This window comes from Falco naumanni, chromosome 2, assembly GCF_017639655.2.
Source record: "Falco naumanni isolate bFalNau1 chromosome 2, bFalNau1.pat, whole genome shotgun sequence".
NCBI lineage: Eukaryota > Metazoa > Chordata > Aves > Falconiformes > Falconidae > Falco > Falco naumanni.
Genome location: NC_054055.1, coordinates 94,364,119 through 94,379,763, shown reverse-complemented (window position 1 = coordinate 94,379,763; position 15,645 = coordinate 94,364,119). Strand labels below are relative to the sequence as shown.

General features: G+C 42.2%; 1 long non-coding RNA gene across 1 annotated transcript; it reads right to left on the bottom strand.

Moving 5' to 3' along the window:
- Nucleotides 1-1,766: 1,766 nt before the first annotated feature.
- On the bottom strand, nt 1,767-15,645 carry LOC121082951. The gene is made up of 4 exons (XR_005826185.1): nt 14,428-15,645; nt 12,926-13,136; nt 2,901-3,042; nt 1,767-1,984 (listed from the first exon to the last, which is right to left on the bottom strand). It is a non-coding gene; the product is annotated as an uncharacterized LOC121082951 (long non-coding RNA).

Sequence of the window (15,645 nt, the reverse complement as noted above, 5' to 3'; positions counted from 1 at the left end):
CCATACACCAGGTCACTCGGATCATCACAATGCAGCACAGTGACAGTCAAGTGGAAGGGCCAGAGTGCAGGAACTGAGTTCTCCTGACCTAGCCTGTGTCCTCCCCCTCTAAAACTGTCTAGCCACTAGATCATACACCTGCTATAGCTTGCCAAACAAGGAAGAATTTCAACAGACATATCTCCTTTCATGTCCAAAGCACATCTCAGGTTGCAAAACACCCTGTAGCTTTATGTTTAGGACACTCTGGTTGGAGGGAAGAAAAAAACAAGCACCAAAACCAACACCAAAAACATGAAACGAAGCAAAAAACCCCCAAACCCAATACCCTGAATAACCTGAATACCCTTAAACCAACAACTTGAATACCTTTATTCTTATTGCCTTGGAGAAACAGATTAAGCCTTGATAATCCAACTGAGTTCTTATGGCAAATCTTGGCACTTTCTTGGGGAGAAGGGAGGAGTGGAGGGGTGCATTCAATGCAAAACTACCAGGTGGGGACTTGTTGCCAGGATGTAGGTGTCTACATCCACAGTAGGTTGGGATTTAAGACTTATTTCTGTATTTCTGAGTGGCGGTATAAATGTCTTATTGTTCAGCGTGGTAGTTCCTGATTATCTTCCTGTGATACCCCTCATTTTTCCACCCTTCTGCTTTATGGAGTAGTACACCCCGTTGTGGTGGTCAGGTATGTAAAAAGCAAGGTAGCAGAGCAGACTGCCCTCAGGCACTCCCATTTGCTCATGTTTTTCACTGTTGGTATTTTCACAAGAGGGGAAGTGAGGTGGAGACATAAGCTCCATTCACCCATGACCTTGGATGCAATTTGATTGAAGGTTATCTAACCAAACATAATCTCTTCTGAACACAGACTCACAAAGCATTAGCTTGCTGTGATTGTTCAAATAGATGAGGAAAAGATAGAGAGGGAATTTTCCGAATCTAAACAAAGTTAGGAAAAAGACCAACAGAAAGGTTATCTTTTTTGTGGAAGTTCAAAAAATAATTCATCTTTAAAATGACTACATAAAAATAGAATACTTGGTTTCAAATTCAATGCATCTGGCCAGGTACTTTTGAAGGCTTTCTATGGCTTTGTGTGCCTGGAGCCGAAGAAACCATCGTGGCAGACTACAAAAGGGGGAGAAGGCACTATATGGTGGCATCGGCTAAATTTTTCATGGATAACGTTACCTGCTGTCTACCTTGAGACATCCAATCCTTTTAAACAAAAAAGCCCAGGAGTAACTTTTCATATTGAATACAAGGCAGCTCTTCCCCTCGAGAAAACCTTTGCCAACATCTTTCTGAGCCCGATTTCCATCCTTTACCAAGTGTTGGCAGTGCACTTGCCAGCACCAAGACAGGCACCGGCACGTGCTGGAACAGAACCTACTCAGACATGTACGTGCCTGAACTGCAGAGATTTCACTGGCTATCCCCTACCTGGCAGAAGCAGGCAACCCAAGTTAAGTGTGAAAAGTGACACACAGCAGACAGTTATAGGGTACTTTACAAGGTCTTGTCCATTTTTTCCTGTTTTCCAATATATAAGTAGAATATTCTTATCTTTTTAGACACATCTTGATAACAAAAAATCTGCTCTATTCTTTTTTCATACCATGTAATACCCTTAAACAAACCTCTTCTGTATGCACACAGATCAGTCTACGATAAAAGTTTTCTTTAAGATCTCCACCAGCCAAGAAGCATGAGGAACACCACAGACTGAATAAATAGCATAAACCCCAGGAAAAAAAGACTAAACATGGGAGAATTTATTATCTTGATTCCCAAGCTTCAGATAATTTATTTGGTGCAAACACCCACCCCACCACCCATCTACCTGAAATTTCAGAAAGACCATGTTTGTTCCATATTTCCAGGACACCCCTCCTGAACTGGCAAAGGGGGTTTCACAAATTTCCTTGGCCAACGGTGTCTCATCTGCTGTGTCACAAGGCACTTGTCCCCTGGGAAACTGAAAAAATCAACCCACATTTTATTCCTTAAGCAAGATTTACGCAATGCATACCTAGTTCCACCTAACATACTTTGGTGACAGGGAAGAGAAGGGCATCACAATAAAGTTAAATAAAAAAGACATTCAGACATCTCCAAGTACAGTATTCTCTGACAAGCTTTTCTGACTAATGTGCAGCTGAATTAATTCACACATGGATTCATCCACTTAATAAGGCAAGCAGCTATACGTGCACTTTCATTGGGGATTACTGAAGGGCACATTGTCATTGATAATAATTACAGCGTAACAAGGCAAGTGAGAAGCTCACAGTCATTCAGAGTGAAAAATGCCATCCCTAGATCAAGAAGTAGGGGTAACTTTTCTAGTTACACTGTAGGTCAGCCCTTGGTGTAACTTAAAAACCGTGTCCCCACTGGGAGCTGCACGGCAGAGCTGGTCCACATTTGGTTTTTAGTGTTGTCATGAAAAGCTTTCTGCAGAGTGCCCAACCCTAAGCACTTCTTGTGCATGTTGTTTCCACGCCACCATGAGCTGTGGGACCTGAGCCACCCATCGCATTATTGGTGGGGAAGATGGCCATGGGCAGAGCCTCCCCAGTCATGGCACAAACAGAGGGAGGATGGCTCCTCACCTGGCACGAGTGTGCAAGTCCTTGCATGCATGGAAGTGTATGCACTGCCATAACCCTGCCGCTCTGGATGCGAGGATCCTTTGGTGCTTTGACTAGGGATATGAGGAGATCTTTGGCTTTCCTCAGAAAATAAACGTTTTTCCCTGACCCCCACTTCCATGCGATATTGTAATCCTGATAAAACACTCCCCTGTGGATGGACACTAGCCACTGAATTAGCAGTGAATTATAAAACGTATCACTCAGATCAAAAGCACTGATGTAATTTTGTCAACTTACCTTTTTACATATGCAATTTGATCCAGTCTTCCTTGGAATAATCTCTTTCCAGAAGTTTCCCTCCTTTTCTACTGTTTAGCATGGAGGATGAATGAGTCTGATGTCTAGAAGAGCACATCCTCCCTCTCCTTCTGCTGTTTCCCTGGGAGAAGGATAGAAATCCGAGTAACCCTGTCACCCTAAGGTCATGCAGGCAATGGTCTTTGCCAACAGAGGTCTAAGAGTAGCCACTTTATATAGAAAACTCAGTGGTTTTGTCTGCACTGCCTCTTAGCGCTGTTCTGGAGGGGACCCAGCTGCTGGACCCCCCGCATAGCCTGGGAGAGCAGCAGTGTCGCAGGCTGGCCCTGCAGCGTTTGGTCACGTTGGTGGGCACAGCAAGCCCTGCTTGGGATGCTCTGAGCTGTGAGGCCTTTCTCCATGTCCCCACAAGGGAAGAGATGCACAGGAGGCTGCTTCAGGTATGTGCTGCTTATCAGGGATGAACTCTCTCCGAGATGCCTGATTCCAAGCAATAGGCTTGGTGTTTCCTGCGTGTAAAACCAGAAAGAGTAACAGAGCCATACCTGGCAGGGAAATCAGATGGTGACGGTCAGAGGTTTGTAAGCAAATCTGAGGCTGCAATTTGCTGCACCATCCCTGAGGTCAGAGATCATTTTCCTCCCAAAGCACACAGTACTGATTGCTCCTCATCCCCTCCAAATTACAGAAGCTTGAGTAAGTCCTTTGCATTGGTTACTAAAATAAGTAATTGACAGTTTCTGGAAAGGGAAGGGGAGAGGGCTTTGGGAAAACACATTCTTCTGAAAGCAGAAGCTAGGCAAATTGAACTTGAAATTGAAGTGCAATTAATCATCAGTGAGGCATTGCAACAGCTTAGCTAGAGATGTGGCAGATTCCGTGTCATTTGAAATTTCCCCCCTGTATTTCAAATCTCTCTGGAAGGAAAAATTTAGCGAAACCAAGTCAAGATTTTTCATGCAGGAGTTGTTGAGTAAACAATATGGCTTATACTGATAAATGACCACATAATTTATTTTGTAGCTTTAAAAATTATTCTCTTTCTAAAAACAATACATAATATCCCACAAATATTTACTTTGCAAATCAGAGGAGCATGTTAGTAAGGGGATATTTCTCCATCAGGGCTGAGTATGATGTGTGCATATTGTCGGTCAGCTCAGAATTGCAGCCACAAATGTGTAAAGGACCCCAGACACTCATGCACTCTTGCTTCCTTTGTTAGCTTGAACCAAACATGTGGTTTGCAACCTTTTTTTGATCTGCAGACCCCTAAATACTTTGCATTAAGCTTCTCTGTCGTATACTGCAGATTGCTCAGAAACTTTCCTCTTCCTCATTACCATATCTGTATGCTGTAGAAATAGTCATGGGAATGAATTTATGGATCTGAGAGTCCTACAAACCACTAACTAAATTACCTTTTCCTGATCCCATGACTATTCTGAGTTCATGCCCTGTTATCCTTCTGCTACTCTTCAAAGACTAAAGCCTTCAATAGGCATCCCCATTTGCCTGCATAATACAAAATTCATCCAAATCCTGTTGGATTCTTCAAAGCCCCAAAGTTTTGTTCACATAGCAGGGAATGGTTTGTACAGAGAAAAAAGTAATAATGTTCCACTAAGCCTCAAGAAAGTAATCAGTTAATTTTAGTCTGGTTGGAGGAAAATAATTCTGCTTAACTCTGTGTCACATTTCCTATGTCTCGTTCCCTAACTCTATGAAAAGACCTAGTGGGTACTGAGTGGGTATTTTATTGTTACATTGTCTGTCTGCCTGATGTAAACAAAAATATGTCTACTAATGACTTTTTTGGCTTAGTATAACTCCTAACAAGACAGTGATGCTCCCCTGCTGTCTTCTACCGTATGCCTGGTTATTTATATCTGTGTAGGTGGTTGATATTTAAGGTGGCCAAGATGCAGTAAAAGCATAAACCAATTAAAATAAATGTATCATGTCTCTCTCCCAGGTTTTGCCAGGGAGCCAATACTTAATGAAGCTTAACATTATCTGACAGCCCTTCAACTTTCCTCTAATTAACTTGCAGCAATTTGAATAAATCCTTTGAACACAGTGGGACTGTCTGTGAATGCAGTGTTTTGCATGCCACTTCAGAAGACGTTGACCTCCTTGGTGTGACTGTGAGGCCGGGGCTTTTAGTTTCTCTCTCCATTAATTGCTCTTTCCCTTGGGAGCTGCATTGATACATTTCCCTAAATAGAAATTTCACTGTACTTTTATGAGAAGTGTATTGTATATGCTCCAGAATTCAAAATATTAATGTGTATCTTAATAAGCAGGATTCCTTGTGTTTACCTGCTACAAGTCATGTTCTCCCTTCCAAACAGTGGTCAAAATAATGGAGACCATCTTCAAACCCCTGCTGAATCTCTGGGATCCTTTTCTTTCCCCAATGTGTGTCATTCTCCCCTCCAAATAATGCTGAATAAAATCCTTTGGATGATAATTTGAAAGACGTCTAACAGGAGAATATTCATTCCTACTATCAAAGGTGACATTATTGACCAAGAAGCCTAATGTCATATTTTGAAATCCCACTTTAGTTCATCCAGATTTAACATCTTGTCCCTGTCACGAAGGGTAGGTGTGAAGCAAGTCATGATCCCTCTCCTCCCTTCACTCCTCATCTTCTGTCATAGGATAGCTCGTATATCCAAAGAGATAAACTGAAAGATTTAAATCCCCTCAGATGGAAGAGATCACGCTTATCATCAGATATGGCTGCAAGGGGGTGTTGTGTTGGACAAAACGGAAGATTCTTTATCCCTGCTTCACCATATCCTACATGCAAAAACCTTCCTCATGGCAGAAGGATCATTTAGAGGAGAGTACACCCAGTCAGTGTTCCCTGCAGAGAAATAATTTTTCTTCTTTGTAGTGGGTACTTCCCTTGGAATTTTGCATGAGGTATAGAGGTCAAAAAAGAAAATATAGTGAAGATGGACTGATTCTCAGCAGATGCAGAGGGCTACTGATTTTCACTAGTGACAGCTGTGCTTATCTTTGTTAATTACTTACATTTTAAGGTCAAGAATAATTGTGTACATACCTGAGAAGGTGTGGGTGCCCAAGATGCTACATACTCTCCCAGCATGTGTCACTTGCTGTCATAGACAGGTGAGGCTGACTGTAAAAGTGTTTGCTTAATGACTTGTTAACTGTCAGTTATCAGTCATGATTCTTTTCAATATAGTCCAAAAGCTACCCTCAAGGTTAGCTTTAATATGACAGAAAAGGAGGAGCCATGTTGCTAGGTCTTGCATAGGTGCCTGAAATCCCCTTTGACAACACATTTACCATAGCAACGGTGCTTTATTAGTGTTTTGTCAGTTTGTGACCACTAATTTACAGCATAGTTCTGTAGCTTGTTGTGTTTATACTGGAAAAAAACCTTCACAGACATTTTCAGGTTCTTTCCGTGGTTGTTCCAGTCTCTTATTAGGACACTGGTTAATAAGCCAAGCTTATACAGCTCAGCTTTTGCTTGTACAATTCATCCTACCTTGTCAGCTTGATTTGATGCTGGGAAACTCAAATTCTTGAGCAAACAGTTGCTCTTCTTAAGACTTACAACCTTCTGTATCATCAATATAAAGTGTTGATCTTCAGCTCTTCTTTTGGGTTCTTAGAGTATACCCTTCCAGGGAAATATTACTTCATTTGTCATTCAACAGCTGAAGTCACCTTTAGTCTTCCCATTCAATACATTGGCAAGCTTCAGTCATTACTTTTTTTCTAGAAATTGCTTTTGCCACACAGTAGGCCCCTTTTTCTTCCTCCCTTTTTTTATTTTTGGAAATGGACAACTTTGCCAGAGTACCTTTGATGTAGTTTATACTTTTCCCTACAGCTTCACAGATAACAATTCATGTGCAGGGTGAGAGAGCTCAGAAAGGGCAGAGAAGCAGAACCCAGACTAACAAAGTGAAATCCTGGGAAAGGAAACAGGCTTGATATGAAGTTTTCCTAATGTGGAGGTCTATTGACTCACAGAATAGTCTGCAAAGAAGCAGGAAAGCCCTGGTAAATGACACATTTTAAACTATTTAGGAGTAGAGCTTATGGGGACTTTTTCTGATGAAAGGTGAAATGTGAACCACTGGAAGGCAGGATTTCTCACAAAAGAGCATCACCTAAGTTTGGTAAGTTGGAGTTTCTACTCAGACATTGGTGGAAAAGGTGTACTATCAACCTCCTAATGGTCAACAGTTTTATGAGTAGGGTGCTTATCTGCACTGTGATTCCACCTTCCACAAATACAAGATATTGAAACAAACAAGGCCAGGAGGAGAGAAGACACTGAAAAACTTGGACCTGAGGCTCATGAAATCAGTGGAGAGCCTGATGGTAAGTCCTGGTCTGCATCAGGCAGACCAAACAGAACAACAGAATGGAAGGGACCTCTGGAGGTGATCTGGTGCAACCTGTCTGCTCAAGCAAGCCACTTAGACATGGTTGTCCAGGACCATGTCCAGATGGCTTTTGAATATCTTCAAGGGCAGAGACTTCACAGCCTCCCTGAGCAGCCTGTGCCAGGCTCCGTGACCCACACAACAGAAGTATTAAAATTTGTATTTTTGATACTGCTTTTCCAGCTTGCCATGGCTTTTCTAATGTCCCAGTAGAAAGGCTTCTTGTAGAAACACTTTTCACCTAGCTTCCATTTTGAGAAAAGTACTTGGAAGGTACAAAAAAGTAATTTACTGCAGTTCTCCTTGTTTTCAGAATGGCAAGGACAATTATGTCCACAGCAGTGGGATACAGGTGCTTCCTCCAAGAGCACCAAACTGCCATTGGTGCACGTGTAGAGCCTGGGGATAAAAAGATAGGCCGAGGGATCAGGAAGGGCAAACTCTCCTTGAACGAGCACCTCTGCAACATATTCCAGAGTAACCCTGTTTTCCCAGTAGTCTTTGGCCTCAGATACTCCTCCCTGGATTTTGAGGGCTTTGTCTTGTTCTCGGATGGTAAACTGGATTGTGGAGGCTAAATATTAGATCAAATGAGTTGTCATGATACAGGATCCCATGAAACAGTTGTGGGGAGCAGAGGATTCTTGCCCTCCTATAGGCATGCTCAGACAGAGTAACTAATAACCTGTCATCCATGCCCAGTTGCATTCTGTGTGGAAAACTAGTAATGTAACAGAAATTTATGCTTACCTGAAGACATTTGCAACCAACAGCTTGTATAACATTTGATATGAGTACATCAGCAGCAAGACAGCAAGACTGAAGAGGTTGGGGTAACATCCCATAGCCATCTACAGCAAAAGCCTTTGTATTATTTTCACAATCCACATACCTGCTGCTCTTTCAGGGATGAACCCTGGAGTCATAAAATCTTTGAGTGCAGAACCCCAAAGACAAGCTTCCTGGCAGAACCATCAAACACATTTGCATTCATATTCCAAATCTGAATCGCAAAACAGAGAGAAGATGCTGAGGTGGTTGCCCTGCAGGAAGCCCTAAAATAGGAGCAGAGGGCACCATTCAGAAGAGGGAATGTTGCCATTAGTACTAAACTTCCAGTTGTTTTGTCCTGGATGCATCATGGGACCATGAGGTAAAAGAAAATGAACACTGAGAAGAACACACTGTTATTAAGAAACAATTCTGACTGTATGTATTTTTTTTAACTTATAACTTTCTGTTTCCTACCTGGCAATGAGATGTTTGACCTTGAAGTCTCAGTGTATTAACTCTTGCTTTTTTTTTTTTTTTTTTTTTTTTTTTTTTTTTTTTTTTTTTTAATATTATGCCTCTTCATTGCCTTAGTGGCAGAGCAAATTATGGACCAAGTGAGAAACATGTAATGGTCTGTTTTCACAAAAGCAGAGAAACCAAAAAGAGTAATGCCTGCAGGCAGTCCACAGAAGTCTACAACACAAGTATTTAAAGTGTTTCCTGATAAATTGCAAAGGGATCCTTTGAGGACTGCTATTAACAAGTGCAAATTTTGGAGAGAAATGCCCTTCTGCCTTTCCCTTAGTGGGGATTATCTAATGCATGTCCCACAGGAAGAGAAAGAAAAGAGGTCATCCTACCTTTTTGAACAACCCCCATGCATAACACTTGTCTAACCAAGAGATCACATCTCCAAAGGGTCTTACTTCAGCAGAGGAACTAATGTGACTCACAATCTGTCTTTGGTGATGATTTCTTCAAGAGTCTCTTGCATGAATGGACATCTTATACAATCACAGTCCTTTTCTTACAAGAGATGTCCTTCAGAGAAGGTATTACCTAACAAGGTCTTCACCCCACAGAATTACTCAGATCTCAAACTGTTTGCAGAGCCTAAACTTCCCAACAATTAGAACATCATCCTATTGTCAGGGACAAGAAGGAATGGCAGCAAGAAAATGTGGACACAGGGCTGCTAAGACAATCAATATATTTTATGTTCTACCTCCTCAGTCACTAAAGGATCTCCCCATGCAATTTCAAGTAATATCACGGACAGTAATGTGGGGGAGGAAGGGCATATCTATCTATCCTTTTTTTTTTTTTTTTTTTTCCAGATTATAGTTTTCTGCTTTTTGAAGATAGGTGCAATGTCAGCAATTCTCCAGTTAAATGACTCGATAAAGTCCTTGACAGAAGTCTTGCAACGTCACATGGTGAGCCTTTCAGTCTATTAAGGTAAGGTGGTCTGTCCCCTCGACTTGAGGACACTAATCTCTCAGAGTATTGAGTCAATGCAGAGATGGCAGTTTTTATTTCTATGTTTTTGTTCTGTTAGCTTTTTCATCTAGCCCCAGTTTTCTTCTTTGTCACCCAAGGATAAAAATAAAAGGAAAGCTATGGAAAAGTTTTCAGGCTTCTGCATTAAAATCTTTCAAAGCCTAGCTGCTTGGGGAGTCTTCATGTATAACAGCCTTACTGGGTTTACAGACCATCTCTTGCGCCTTCCTGACAGCTCAGCAAGGTGACGGAATGGTACAGAAACCCAAGTAATGCTTTTGAAGGTTTAGAAAAAGAATTAGCCTGTGCAACAACTATCAAAACATTATTGTGAATGACTTAAATGTTAACTACCAGATGAAATAGCATCTGAGAGCTAAACTGGACTCAGTTTGAACCAAGAAGTCTGTTTCATAGTTAAGGTTTATGGAAGCTGTATTGCTAGAGGACTTTACAGAACTACCATAGCCTGTTTGCTATGGTATATAGCATTATACAATATATAGCATATAGCTATATACAATATATACATATAGCAAAATACAGTTGATTGCAGTAGTAGAAATCATGAGGATTTTAAGAATATCCACTGTCTGTAGATTTGTCGGTGATTATCAAGTGATATGTTACAGTCTGGATTTTAGAAACTAGGAACTGTTATGCTCAAAAGTTTTTTTAAATGATTTGTTGTTAGTATAACTGAAATGGTAACGGTAAAATCCATATTAGTCCAGACTTAGTTATTACAGGTAAAGAAAGAATAACAATACAATCAGAGCTGATACACAAACACTTCTTATTTTCCATCACTTCTGAGGAATTATGCTGACCCTTTCCCTACTCCTCTGGGCCCCAGCATAGGTGGTTTCATGCTGCTGGTGGTGATGGAGTAGTTATAGCAATCATCAGCATTTAAAAGCTTTTGCTGGAAAGAACACGATGTTCACGAGGATGGTTTCATCTCCCTCACTCCAGAATCCAGCTGGGGGCATTATAATCTTTGCTAACATGTTTTACACCTTTACTTTTTACCCACAGACACCCAGTCAATCTGAAAAATCATTATTACAACTAAACCAAGTAAAACAAAGCTTCAAGCAGGCCACAAAATAGTCATAGAGAGCAAGCCTGGGAAGCTGCAGTCCTGAGAACTTGCAAATTCAGCAAAAACCTCATGGCCTATCACTAGGAGCAGCAATACCGTATTACATGCCATAATATCAATACAAGCATGTTTTTCAAATGAAAATTTCAGTGATGAACAGTTTGCCTCTGCTGGCTGCTATGTGGGCTCTGCTTTTCACTGGAAGCCTTTCTTAAGCAGATAGAAAACTTTCCTTAAAATCTGTTGCCTTGCACAGCACATTTGCAGTTCCCTGTCCTGCAAAATGTTATTCTGTACTGCTTTTAATGCTAGATAAAAACTAACTGGGAAGAGGTCAAATGGCGTTGCCTGCTCTGGGAAGAGTTTGCAAATCCCTACAAACAAAAAAATAACAGCAGCATTCACTTCAATTTCTGTGAAACTGCCCTTCAGAGCCAGAAACAGAGGTCAGGCTTACATTTACAAATCTACATCCAATTAGTGCAGGTGTGAAATGAAGGTGACATGCAGGTAGTTGAATGCTACTGTTGTGATTGTATGGAGAAGTGTAAGCAAACTGTGGACGGTGGACCAAGCTCCTTCCCCTCTGGAAGCTACCTGTGCTAGCAGAATAAATCACAGAATCAGAGAATAATTGGAGGCTGGAGGGCACCCCTGGAGATCATCTAGCCTAACCCCATACTCAGGGCAGGGTCATTGCTCAGGACTATATCCACTCAGGTTTTGAATGTTTCCAGGGATGGAGACTGCACAGCTTCCCTGGGCAACATGTACCAGTGCTCAGACACAGAATAATTCTTTTTTTCTTTATGTTTAAGTGGAACTTTCTGTGGTTTGGTTTGTGCTCACTGCCTCTTGTCCTGTTACTAGGCACCACTGAAAAAAGCCTGGCTCCGTCTTCTTTACTTACCCCCATCAGGTATTTATAGACATAGATAAGATCCTCCCCCACCAGCTCTCTCAGCCTCCCCTTGTATGAGAGCTGTCCCAGTCCCTTAATCACCTCTGTGGTCCTGTGCTGGACTCACTGTAGCGGTGCTGTGGAGCCCAGAGCTGAGCCCAGAACTCCAGCTGTGTCTCACCAGTGCTGAGCAGAGGGGAAGGACCACCTTCCCTGACCCGCTGGCAACGCTCTGCCTAATGCTCCCAGGAGGCTGTTGGCTGCCTTTGCTGTAAGGACACATTGCTGGCTGATGTTTAACTTGGTGTTACAGGATCTCCTGAGTCTTTTCCTGCAAGAGTTTTGTGTCACTTGTAAACAAGCTGAGGGTGCACTTTGCCCTGTTGTCCAGGTCATTGGCCCCAGTATCAATCCCTGCTATATGCTATTAGCCACTAATCTTGTTATAAAAGGCAATCTGTTTGGGTAAGCAAAACATTCCCTTCATAAATCCATGCTGACTACACCAAATCATCTTCTTAGCCTTCACGTGTCGGTCTGCAGAGAGCTGCTAGCAGCCGGAAACTAAAGGCTAGAAATAAGGGCTTCATTAACCTCATCTCAACTTTCAGGTGACGAAAAATTTTCTTTCAGTTGCTTTTCCTAAACACCGGTGCCCATGGTGTGCTGGCTATCTGAGAAGGAGCAGCAAGCACCATTCCATTCTGCTGGCTCCCAAGCACGGTACAACAGAAACCCACTTTTTAAAAATGAGGACAGGACTTGTGAGGTAGGAGAGTGGGAATGACTGCAGAAAGAGATTAGATGGGGAAAGCTAAATCATAGAATTCTTGGAAGAAAATAAGGGCTGGGGTTCAGAACATGGGGGGACCAGAGTAAGGTGGAAAACCTAGGAAGAGAAAGATTAAATCTGTATGGAGATGGAGGCTGAATATAGGAAAGGTATGGGTGAGCAGGTGGGAGATTACTAACTGAGGAAGAACCAGGGATGAGTTTGGTGATGGGGTCAAAGAAAGAAGGGCTTCAGGACATGCTGGACCACCAGGGAGGAGCCCTTGAGCTACATCAACACTGAAAATGTGGTATGGCCTGAAATAGAGGTCAAACTAATAAAGTCTGCTGGGATTATTGGTTTGCATTTCGCGACTGGTTTGCATTTCTCCAGTCACTGCCAATTGCAAGGGGAAAGGAAAATCAAAGGGAGAAGCAAGGGAGGAGGGAAGAGAAGGAAGAAAAGGAAGAGAAAGGTGGCAGAAGAAGACACAGAGCTGGGAGCAGAGCTTACCATGTCCTGCTATCAGAAATAGCAAAAATGTTCTCTCCTTGTCCTTCTGGTCCTCTGGATTTTAGAGATGTTGTTAGTCTTGTCAGATGTATTTCTCATGGTACCTGGAAGCTACAGTTCCTGGCGGAAGGATGAGGTCCTGGTACAGGGCGTTGTAGGCTGTTCTGGAGATGTAGGTCTTGCTTTGCCCTTATCAACTGCTCTGTACATACTGCCAAGCAAGATACATAAACATGGCATTTTAAAAGAAGCAATCATGATGCTTACATTCTCTGTATGTCTAGCTTGATGATCAATAACTTCCTCACAGTTGCAACTGAAATGAAAACCAGCTGCATTATTAAGTATTTACAGCGCTACATAATACTAACAGCTGAGGGGAAGAAAAAAATAAAGATGCCAGATACCTCAAGTGGGCATCCAAAATTAGGAATCTTGCTGTGACTTTGCTTCCTGATTGTACAGTGGGGACTCCTTGCTGAGAAATTGTAACAATGGATTGACTAATGCTTGTGTAGAAGACAGTCATGGCAGTGATCAGCTGCAAAGAAAAGCACTGGAGGATGGTAATAACCTTATCACCAGGGCATGGTTTGAATAGCCTACAATGAATGAGTCAGGGTGCCAACATGCTGAGCAATGAAAAGGAACCACATTATTCCACACGCATCTGCAGTGATGATGCAGGGTCTAGAGGAAGGACAGTTATCATACAGTTAAAGACCATAGCAGGATTCATAGATCCACAGAAATTTAACTGAGGCTGAAGGGGCAGCATCACTCCTAGCATTGCTCAGCTTTTCAGTGATTCATCCTGAAGCTTTAGTCCTTGTGATTGTAATTAGTTGGTATGGGTTAGTAAAATATGCACTAGAAAGTAGAAAAATGGAGAAATAATTTTAAATCGTTTCTTTTGCTTCATGCCTGTTAAAAAAAATATAGACTTCAAGTAAAAAAAATATAGACTTCAAGAGAGGAATAGGGGTTGTCAAACATCAGTGCTGCCTTTCCCAGTAGTGTTCAAGTTAAGTCCAGTAAACTTCCCACCACTAACATCCAAAGCTACATCTTCTAAAGCTCGGTCCTCTCCTGAAGGCCAGCCCTAAGGGTGACAGAGTCCCGGTGCCCACACGGCTGTGCAGGTTAACCTGGCTGCTTGCCACAGCCTCTGATGGAGAAAGGCAGGAGGACATCAGCACGCCTGTTTCAAGTCCCACAGTCCCTCCCTTTCCTTATCCTTGGCCCATCTCTTGTCATCCTTGTTATTTTGGCATCTGAAATATCCTAAGGCTGTGCACACTCCATCTAGTGCCTGACTTCTGCAAGAGATGGAAGCATGCAGCATGCACATGCCATCCCTCTCCCCCGTTAAATTTTGAAGCCATCATGTTTAACGTATCATGATAACAGCTGGCCAGGCAAAGAAGCAAAACTATAGCTACATCTCTAACGTCTCTATTATAGAACAAAATTCCCAGAAACACAAACTCAAAATCTCTTACCATACTGTTACACTGTTAGAAAAGCAGCGTTCCTCAGAGGGGTTGGTTTGGGAGTTAGCGCAGGCCAGGAGGGACCAGTCCGGATTGCTGATGCAGTCACTTTGTTTTGGAGAGGTTAATGGTAGGGGCCTGGCAGTTTTCTTTGCTATTGGCCTCAGAAGCAGCAAACAGCCGCAGCATATGTATTAGCACAGCTGTAGCTTATCTGTGTCCGCTCAGAGAACAAGGCTGCTGCCTAGCCATTAGTAAACACCGGAGAATCCACATAGGAGAAGTTAGTGCCTACTCTCTAGAGGGCTGACAAGAAACCCTAGCTGGAATCTGACCTGTGAGATCCTTGGCCTAAGGATCTGTGTGCTAAACACAAGAGAGCTTGTTCTCTGTGTTCATATAATATTCCCTCCTAAACCAATTCACCATCCCTGCAGAAAAACAGCTTTAAATCACATTCTTTTTATCGTATTACTGTGGGTTACCCCAGCAATGTGCTTGCGTGACCAGGCTCCACAGTTTCAGCTCTGCAGGTACACGCTTCACAGCATTCTCTGTGGTCAAGAAAAAGTGGTGCTAGTGGAAATAGTCAAGCCAAGTGAACTTTGCATCTGAGGCTTTAGCACCTAAGGATTTAAACATCACAGTCAGTGTCCTGAACTGCACCTGGAGATCAGGTGAAGTCAACCCTGTCTCAAAAGTAATGTCGCTATGTTCTCCCAGTGTCCACTTTTTGCTGAACAATTGGGCAATTTGATTTTATAGCAGCTGTAGCTTGATCTCTCCCCAAACAGCTGACTGTACTGCACAGGACATTAATCCAAACTCCAATCTTGAAGTCAAGATATCTCAGGTAAAAATTTGTGGTGTGGAGAAATAGCTAAAGCATTTGTACAGAGCAAAAATGACCAGCAAAGCCTCCAAGGTTTCCCTTTATATATAAACACAGGGCAGAATGAGGGAAGGGTAGGAGGATGCATTATATTGCGCTTATTAGCCTGGTGACATTCTTTGTTCTACACAAAGCTGTAGGATAAATGAGCTTTTTTCTTTTTTTTATTTTTTGTCATGTTTTCATTTCTTTTCTCTGGGAGACGCATCACATCCAATGCTTCATGAAACAAACCAGCCAAATTATTCTGATTCTTTTAATGACCATTTGGCACCCTTTCCTTGCTCACCCACCTACCAGAAAAATAAGCTTATTAAACCTTTGGACTCTTTAGA